Genomic DNA, 10,811 nt, shown 5'->3' on the forward strand with positions numbered 1-10,811 from the left:
ATACACCACATGCACACAGCTACATGTAACCCGGCCCCATTATAAACCATAATAACCCATATAACCATAACTGTAGTACAATTAGCACATTCTGCATGTCTGCGGCCATGGTGAAGAGCAGATGCACACTGAAGATGAAGCTGTATATTTATACAAAAATGTGTGTATTTATACAAAAATGGGGGGGGGGGTCAGTGGAAGTGGGATCGTAATAAGAACGCTCTGTGAGCCTATTGCAAACGTGGGAACAACGCCTTGGACGTATTACGAGCGTCATAGTCTCAGTGGCAGCGCAGTGTGGACGTAGAATAAGCGGAAACAAGCCAAGCAAGCGTAGTGGAAGTGCAGTAACGGCGCAATAAGAACGGGAGAGGCGCGTATGGAGAGCCCAATGAGCGTACAGCAGTCGCAAACCAGTCGCAGGGGACGATTTCTGCGACCCCAAGTCGCTTCTATGCGTTGTTGCTACGTCCACGATACGATCATGTAGTCATCGCTTTGCGCTGCCACGGCGACTGTACTGCGTCATTACGCCGTTCATTACAGAGCGCCGACCCGCTGCGCTTGTTTTGGTTCGGACCAACCCAAGCGCCGAAGTTTGGCGCTCAAGGTAGCTCATGGCGACCCTCTTCCGTCCTTGACAGTTTCCACTGCGTCTCAACCAGTTATACATACCCCCGTCACACCGGACGGCGACCATCCGCGACCATCCGCGACCGTACGGCGACCAGAAAATGTATAAGGTCGCCGACAAACGCGAACCCACCGCGTTCTTACCGCGTTCCAGGTCAGATCGCCGAACCTTGGCGTTTGTTTTGAACATGCTCAAAACAAACGCCGTGACTCGGCGATCATTGGCGATCATTGGCGACCACGGCGACCACACCACGATGTCTGGCGTTTACACCACGCTTATACCACGCTTATGGCGACCTTGGCGCGCTCTGGGCCCATTTTCCGTTGCCGTAGCAGCGCAGTAAGGACGCCATCCCGGTGTGACGGGGGTTTTACCAACTCGTTCTCAGAGACCTTACTGCGCTTTTCCTCGAGCTTTCATACTTTTCAGGTCGCAGTGGGAGCGCGAGCGTGATCGCGAGAAGGTGTGACAGGGGTATTACAGCTCAATTCTCAGNCTCTCTCTCTCTCATATTTCATTAAAACCTCCACTCATTAAATATATATTATATGTGTATTTGTATGAATTGTACTTGTATGGAATGTTTGGATTTGTATGAACTTGAATAGTATGTACTTGTATCTATGTATTTGTATGGAATGTATTTGTATGGATGAGTGGAGGAAATAAATAAAAAAAATAAAAATAAAAAAGAGAAAAAAAAATAAAGAAACCGAAAACAACAACAACAACAACAAACATATTAATAAATCATGACACAAAATTATTATACAATATATAGCACCAACAACATTTGCTCCCGAATATCTGTGTTATGAGCACATCCCATATACCTATCACCCCCATTATTCAACCCATCCAAGCCACAGCTGAACCCGTACGCCAGGCTGTTACAGCCACAATCACATTTATAACGCAGCATGCATCTATCTCCTGCATTCCACCAAGAGTCCCTAGCACAAGACATCCCAGTACCTCGCACTCACTCCCTACCCTTTAGAGCGTGATGAAGATGAAGATGCAATAGAGTTGAAACCACTGTGGAAGTAGTATGCATACACAAGTAAAGTGCATGCTCACTCACAGACGTAGGAGCCTTCCATAACCTACTAAATTTAACGTTGTCCATGTATATTATTATTTAATAATAACAATATGTAACTGTAGAGATAGACTAACAATGTCAAGCTATGAATATATAAAAACACAGCTACTTGACTCATGATATTGGTTACACTGTATGGCACGTCATCTAACTGTACCCTTTTGAGCAACAGCAACGACAATATGAGACCAGTCAGCGGCAAAGGAGAGACTCATCCAGCCCTCGCAACACCAGCAGCTGCTTGTAGACATGTCGAATGGCCGCACGGACCACAACTACCTATCTGTGGGCCAGGCGAAGGCTACCAGGCACATCGGCCACTGACCATATGGCTTGCTGCCACAAGGCTTCACCAGCGGGTGCCATTGATTACGACAACCAGAGAAATAAGCTTCTTTGTCAAATAAATAGAAATATCATTTCCGACTTGGGCTATTCCTCAGATATGCGTATGCATGTCATTATTTTGCCAGTAAAGCTTACTACATGGCTACATACTCGCCATATGGCCCTGACGATATCCCAATACGACAAAATTGGCATGTCGCCACGGTACCCCTCAAAATTATTAATAATAATATCTTAAAACCTTTTGATAAAAACCCATTGCAAAAGGTATCATTTGTTAGACTTCTTTGTCATCTTCCAAACTATATAAAATCATAGTAAATAAATATGGTTTTTCTGAAAAAAAATGTGCTTCTTTTTATTTTTTGGCCGTCGCCAACTTTGAGTCACGGCCATAACGAATAACAAAACATAGTATAACACTTACCTGATAGATGGCGCAAACGTCACTTGCCTCGTGGGTCCGAGAGGCATCCACTGACGCCATTTTGAAGTGTGCAGACGACCACTGAAAGATACATTTTCACAGTTTTTATCCGACTTTAATGATAATCCTGAATAGTACACTTATTCAAAATCAACACCGTAACATATAGTTCCATAAGGTCCTTTGGAAATAAGGGTTAATAAAGTACACTGGTAGACGCGGGTTTGTTTATTCTCGGTCAGTGCACTCAAATCAAATCTATTACACCTGTGCATTGAAAGATATCAATACCATACTGTACATGCCAGTCACCACTGTAACGTCAAGACAATAACACATGGGAAACTGAGTATTCGTTACGGTCTTGACTATTCGTTACCGTGGTGACTTTCCATAAACGTTGCCCCTTAAGTTATTTTATTTAAGTGATGTATATGTTTGTTTCCAAGACTGGACAATTAGGCGTTATTGCCACTCCCTCCTATTTCAACAAGGCCAGGCATATGATCTGATTTGCCCCTCCACGCAACTAAGCACCACGCATGACCGTTGAGGTTGTCTCTCATGAGCCATACTGGCAAATTTTAATGCACTCAGTCTCTACTCCAGACCTTGTGTTTTAAGGTGCGCGAGCGCGATCGCGCGCCATCGCGCGCCTCGATTGATCACGAGAAGTGCGAAAAAACGCGCACCTAAGCATTATCAAAACGCACACCTTTTTTTCTTCTTTTTTTCAATTTTTTTTTTTCATTAATTTAACTTATAAACGCGAAGATAAACGCAAATGGTTGTAAACATCACAGACATTGCCGGAAGTCGGTTCACATGTTTATAACGACAGTCGCAAAGCGCTCTAGAATGACGAATGTGATTGGTTGTATTTTTAGATAAAGTTTTAATAGTCTAATTTGAAAAATTGAGTGTTGTTCCTTTTTGACTAAACATGCTAAATGTGTGATTCAAGTTATCCACATGTCCAAGAACTGATATTTTGTTAGATGAAAAAAAAATCACCTAAAAAATGTCAAAATTAATAGTACAAATGCAGGGCTAATTTTTAGCCCAAAATGCTGGAAATGGCATTTCATGAAGTCTAGTTTTCAATTTTTTTCCGGGGGGGCATGCCACCGAACACCCCTAGTTTGCCTCGTGACCTGCGGGCACTCCGATGCAAATCACACACCTCGGCGAGCCAAGGTGTGCGATTTTTCACTCGCCTGCTTTTTCCAAAACACAAGAACTGCTACTCGATCAAAAAGGGCCAGCTATTTGCTTACGAAAATGCTAAAACCATACCTATTAAAATGCGATTTGTCATTGCCCTCCATGTGCCATTCTAGAATGTTCCCCCTGTCGCGCTGGCCTTGCGTTTCCCTTGTTTTCAAACTGTTTACCCCCTCCCCATTTCCTAGGAGAAGATCTAGGTCTAGACCTATGTGCGGGACTTCATTGCCGTGCATGTTTCCAGTGATCCCTTAATCTTTTAAGTTGGACTGGCCTCAAGTCGCATACGCCATGTATAAACCGACGAATTTAATTTTGATATTGCAGGTGGATATGCTGCCCAAAAAGCCAAACCCTTTCAGCAACAAAGAACATCAGAGACAATGGCGCGAGCGTCAAAAAGCAAATCCCGAGAAACATGCAACATATTTAGATGTCGAAATAGAATGCAGAGACCAACGCAAACAGCAGGGCAAGATAAAGACGATCGACACAATGACAGCAAGAGAGCAGAGAGCACAAAGGAAGAGAAAAGCCCCCAAAAAAACAGAGCATGCACTCAAAATGCTCAAGCCGCCGAAGCATTAACCCCTGCTACGAGTCCAGATCCCGAAGCTATGACAGTGGGGCCTGATGGTAACCGATCCAGAGGCCGGAAGAAAGTGCGCCGGGACAGAACCAAAGCATAACAAACTATTAAAACACTCCAGGTAAAGCTGGACATGGCCAACCGAAGAACCAAAAAGGTACAAAAACAACTCGAGAGAGTGCGAGAAAATGCAGAGGGACTATCTGATTCACCAAAAGGAAAAGCGAAACAACTGCTGACAAAAGCGAAGAAACAAAAAGTTTTGAAACAGATAGTGTTTTCCTTCAGTATTGCTGATGCACTTAAAACGAATTATCGAAACCTAAATTCACAGAAAGAAAAACGGATGGTGCGCAGTATGTTTAACGCTGCATTTATGAAGAAATACCGCCTGTTAAAGCACACAGAGAAGGAACTGCGAATTGAGAGGCTACGTACTCTGATACTACAGAGAAAAAACGGGGGACAGGGACTTAGACGAAATTAGAGACACACTACGAAACTTCTACCTGGGCGACGATGTCAGCACAATGCACCCAGGTAAGAAAGACCGCATTTCCGGCAAACGGTTTGGCCAGCAAGTCATGCAGAAACGGTTGTTGAATGACACTCTCAAATACCTGCACTCGAATTTTTTGACCGATAATCCGACAGCACGCATTGGCTACGACTTTTCCTGCCACAACAAACCAATCTTGGATCCAAAGCCATCTGACAGAGAAACATGCATGTGTAAGACCCACCAGAGCTGAAGGCTATCGCATTATACCGTCATAATGTCATCACAAAAAGCAATCCAGAGAAACTGTTGTTTTAATCAGACACTTACTCTTTGCATGTCAGCAGAAAGTACATTTCATGGTCCTTTCAATAAAGCCATAAAAATGGTAGGTCACCGCTGAAACAAAAAAGTTTTATCAATCACTCCGTCAGATCATGTCCTCAGAAAATGTCTAAAATCTGCCCTGTGTCCCATTGACCTTTGACCTGTGACCTCCAATTTCGGCACAGTGATGGCTTTTCCTACCATGCTATAACACCGACTAGGCTATAGGTCGAGCCCTTTAGATTTGTGCCGCAATTCTGCATTTCCTCCATATACCAATTAAGTTAAGGAGGGAATGTTCCCCCTTCTTTTACATCTCTTGACCTTTGACCCCCAGCTTCGACATCCCAACTCGTTTACCCCCCCCCCACACGTCCCGAATACAGTAAAAACCCGCGTATAAGAACATAGATTTTTCCAAGTTAGCCTCAACATGTTCTTATATAAATGGTGCTTACTGAAAAATTAGGCTCAAAAGGTTCTTAAATAGGTGAAATACGGTTCTCTTAACTTGTTTTCTCACTTTTGACTATGTAACTAGGCGCTGGAGACCCGCCCCGCACGTGCGGGCTTAGTGACGTGTCGGATGCATGTGGTTAGCAGCGACAGTGCTATGTCTCTGTACAGGTCTGTATAATACTGGAAGGCAGGCTGAATGTGTCGGTCATATGATATCACTGCAATCTTTGGAGCCGCATTTCAGCCTGAAGTGTTCTAACTCTCTCTCTCTGCGGTTTTTTCACTCTCTCTGTAAATAATGCAGCTACATGTGCTCCTCAAGTAAGCAATGCCAGGCTCTGCCCAGGCGGACATTCGCGGCTTCTGTTTTGGCTTGAGCGATTGGTCATTGGCCATTGGCATGCATTGGCATGGTTATTGCATGCCGATATTGTTGAGCTCGTCTTTTTTATTTTACCTGTGGCTCTTGTCTTTTAAAGGTCTTCAGCTCTGCATTGAAATTAGACGGAACCTACTTTATAAATCTTAGTCCTAACACAGGGGTTATGGTCACAGGCGGTCTTCGAAATGGGAATCTTTCAGGCGCCAACAGGTCAGGGCGCGCGTACGGGGGAGGTGCCGGCCGGTGCCGGCGGGCGCCGGGCCCCCCACTTGTTCTTTGGTCACCGACAAATATTATTTTCCTATTATGTTTTTTGGGGATTGATCGCAAGGAAATGCGCGAAGAAAAGGAAAGAGAGGGGAATAACGGAGGAGAGAGGCCAGAGCGACACGAGGAGTTCACTATTGTTCAATCTCGGGGGCCTACTGCGCAAATTCTACAAGGTTTGAAGATAGGTCCCTCTAGGCGCTTACTCTTAATAGCCAGGAACAGCACTCATACGGCACAGCGCCGTTATTTACCCCAATTACCGTGCGGACTTCGCGGCGGCCTGATCCTGTTGCTGTCGGAGCGGCTCGATCCGGCAGGGGTCCGAATTCGGCAGTACCCTACTTTGCGACTGATGCAGGCCCGTTAGCCAGGGCGCGGTTCGGGCGGATTTCGTCGAAGCGATAGAGCGGGCCCGCCGTCCCGCCCCCCGTCCGCCCCATCCCCGACCCCCCCCCCCCCCCCCGCCCCAGCAAGAAAAGCTCCACTGTTTAGTGTAATACTTCGCAAAATCTCCATCGTGCGGGAGAGGGTTGAACAGTAAAACCAGCCTCCCACACCCTCCCTCGCTCGAGTGCGCTTGGCTCTCTCGCCTGGGCGCTTCGGCGCGCGAGGCCAGGGGCGCGTCGTACAGGGGCGGGGGGGGGGCGCTGGCGGGGGCCAAGGCGGTCCGCCAGGGATCGGTCACCCCCCTCTGTCTACGCGGCGAGAAACGCAGTCTGAGGCGGTGGGTCTAATTTGAAAAACAATTTGCTCGCAAACACGACCCCCTTTCCGGTGCTCGCAACTGAGGTGGGATGCGCGTGTGGTGCAACGGCAGAGCCGGTCAGGTCACCGCCGTAGCCGTCTACCCAGGTACGTCTCGTTTTTTGGTTTTCCGGCAGATAACCTGGACGTGGCTACGATGTAGACCCTATCTGAGGCGTTATTTTATGGACGTATATTTTGAATAGTTCTTTTATATTCTTTAGATTTAGTTATGCCACCTTTAGTTGCTTAGTCCTTTTTAATTAATAAATAAGTTGCTGTATTCTTTATGGTAATCATCTAGCAGCTTGTTTTTTAATAGGCAAAACTGTTTGCAGCAAAATGAAGGTAAACTAAAGATAAAAGCTAGTCGGGTGTGTTATAGTGTTTAAGAATAGTCATACAGGCACACTGTCTTTTTTGGTGACTCATTACCAGTTGGCGAAAATGGAATATTGTTCTCTGTACCGCCCTGAAAAGATTCAGCTATTTCATATTCTTTATTCCTATTTACATGGTGTTCATATTGATCGCAATGTGATATATACTTCACTATATTGACAGGAGTGTACATAGACATGTACATTGAAAAGGTGGTTATTTCCGGTTCTCTTTCTTCCATTTAAAACTTTGAAATTTTCACGTACGATGGCCACCAAGTCGTCCATTTTCAAGGTCAGAATTTTGAAGAAATACTCCTGCTGTGGGAGGGGATCCCTTTCCCACATGCCCACCCCCGCTGCGGGTTGCGGCCCTGGCGTGCCGAACATGGTTTTTTCCCAAACGGTATAGATCATAGCCGAAGAGTTCGACGCGACTCTGCTGAGTGGTTCTCATTGGTTCATCCTGCTCCGTGATTTGGTTCAACGAACAGCGCGTGGTTGTGGCTTAACGCAGGTCTGGTCGGGCGCGCGCAGCCGAGCGCTAATTACAGGTTACGTCGATGCCTGTGGTCCGCCCTGGGCATGCACCTGTTTCCTACAGTATTCCTCTGTGCGCGATGCGTATGGATAGGCGGATCCGGCGTTACTCTGAAACAGGTCGGTTGGCTTTTCGATATATACCTGGGTTTAGGTTTTTCCAAATGCCTGATGAACCTTTTGTCTGTTTGTGCGTATTTGATTCCTGGGATGCTCTGATGGCTCATCTCAGTGAGATCCTAAACCTTCGTTTTCGTCATTTAACCGAACATACTCGTTTGCCATGATTGATTTCAAGCAATTAAAATATTCTTAATGAATTAAATTTTTTTGTAGTCGTTAATGTAATTTCACTTCACTCTTATTAGTGTTAATTAAATTTACGTAGGGCCTGTTAGGTGTGCTACTTGTGTCGCGTTAGGCGTTCGTAGGATGTTACGGGTGCAGGTGTTAGGTTAGGTGACATGCGTCTAGGGAGTCTAGGCAGGCACTTCTGGACTTCCCGGTAGGACGTCTTTAGGTGGGTTAAGTCGGGTGACTTGTACTTCGCACAAATTAAAACTGTATTCTGTTTTGGGGGGGCGCGCTAAAGAAAAATCTCTTTTGACCCTCCTATTGCGTTGTCTATATCTACTGGTGCGATCGTCGGTGTGCTGCTGTGCTCGGAGCGATTAGCGTCCAATGCTGCGAGAGAATCCTCAAGCACGCAATTATCTTGTGCGCCTTGGCATTCTATCAGAGTTTCCTCCGTTGCCGCATATGTCTGCGTATACGTTGTGGCACGTGACCAACGAGGAGAGAGTCTATCTCGCCGACTCCTGCGGACCTCTCCCTCTCGGGCGGCAACCATCGTCCTGTGATCCCTGCGCTTTTCATACGCCTGAGTGGGCGCGACGCGGTTTCTCCGGGTCTGCGCGCTAATGTAATGTCTTGCGCACTCCCGCCGCCGCATGCGGTCCCTTCATTCTCTAAACGTCTCCGGCCGCCTTTAGAAAAACGCGGTATGCGGCGCCCCCCCTGACCAGCTAAACATATGTGTCTTATGATTTATTTCTAAACTTTCTTTAGTACGCCGGTTCTGTTTCACTCCCGTGTATACGTTACTGACTTACGTGATTCCCGTGTGCTACCTATCGTCCGAGCGTGCTAGATTTTGAGTACGGCAGCCGCCGTCGCACTCTGAAGCGCCCCTCATTTTTTGAACGGGACGATCAAACTTCTACAAGCGTGCATGCTGCCCTATGTCAGATATAAACGACTAAAGTATAGAATATTTTGGTTATATTCCAGTTTTCGGCGTTCAGAAGCATTGTTAAACACTGCGCTACAAGAGGTTGCGGCACTGGCGACTAGAGATATGGTCAGATGCTCGTGTGCGTGTGCCCGGGTGGCCACGTTTTCGGCGCTGTGGGCGCGCTACGTCAGATCGTAATCAATGGTCGAAGTCTGGTTGTTGGGTCGTGGTCTGGAGAAAGGCACAGACGTGGCTGTTGTCAGCAAGATGAGTCGACTTCATGATGCGAATTTAACGAAGAAGCACGTCGAAGACGAAAGGAGAGAAGTGTTGTGGCGCATCAGATATTGATACACTTGCCATTGTTTCCCAGATCCCAGTAATAATAAGGGCCGCAGGAAATATGACAGTTTCACGTATGCGTTCGAAAGCCTAGGGGAGCTGTTCTGCTATGGTAAACAATTGACAAACTGTATAGGATCTCCTGGATAATGATAAGTTGATTAGGAGAAACGGTCGTAGTAGGCTACACCCTGAACAGCAGAGGCAAAAGTTCGAAAGGCGTTTTTGAAGTCACTAGTTGGTCGAACTGTACAAAATTTATTTTTCTTATAGGGTTTATATGTGTGTTTCGGCGGTTATGGTTATGGGCGGTCACAGACTGCACTGTAAAACAGGAGTGTTGAGGTCCCGCTCACGGACGGCTGACGACGACGTGTGGACCTTAGCGGACGAAACCCAGCTTTCAAGGATTTGTGGTTGCGGCATCGAACAATTAAGAACTAAGAGTGCCAATCGCACAGCAGCTTGTGATTTGGAATGCGCCTCAATAAAACTAAGCTTATGCAACACGAAATGTATTTACTACCTAAGTCGTAATGTTCTTCAACTCTATGCGGCCTATTATTGTTTTTGATAATACCAGTATAAATGCTTTTTCAAATGGGCTCATTTTTTTACACCCCACGCCTCTATATTCATGAATAACGGAGACCGCAGTGGTAGACGAAGCTGGGGTGATCGCAAATTTGGCGACGCGTTGCTTATTTCACACGCTGTCACAGCGACGAATTACACATCACCACCACCTTCCAGTCTTGTATCTATGTGGGTAGCTAACGAATGTTTCAGTTGTTGACATTTTGTAATACGTTCTTTTTCCGCGTTACTTACTCCCCCCAGAGACTAGCCTCGGGGAGAAATCCTGCGAGGGAACATTTCCTCTTTCGCCGAAGAATGTACCAAACGGCAGGATTGCAATCATCGAAATGCTAACGCAGCTACTTTCGAACGCGTATCACCAAGGGGTTAGACACACTACCATTTTTAGGTTCATTGTCCAACAGGACTTATTAAAGCGGGAAAATCTATGAGGCCTTCAAGATTCTACTAGTCCTGCCGAAGACTGCTTACGCTAGGCGCAGTAGCCGGACGAGCATGTGATTTGCAGTGCGGTACGATGTGGTAGGAGGGTCGGGAGCCCCCCTTTGCTACGGGGGTAACATGGAGGTCTCGTCCCCAGGGGGTTTTTGGTACAAGGGGTGTCCCCAGAAAGGTTTTGTTAAAAGACATCTTCAATTGTATAACATACATCTAACTTGATGATGGCATCATAAAATCTTAAATTTAAATTAAATGAAAATTCT

This window comes from Priapulus caudatus, unplaced genomic scaffold (genome assembly GCF_000485595.1).
Source record: "Priapulus caudatus unplaced genomic scaffold, Priapulus_caudatus-5.0.1 Scaffold2058, whole genome shotgun sequence".
NCBI classification, from domain to species: domain Eukaryota; kingdom Metazoa; phylum Priapulida; class Priapulimorpha; order Priapulimorphida; family Priapulidae; genus Priapulus; species Priapulus caudatus.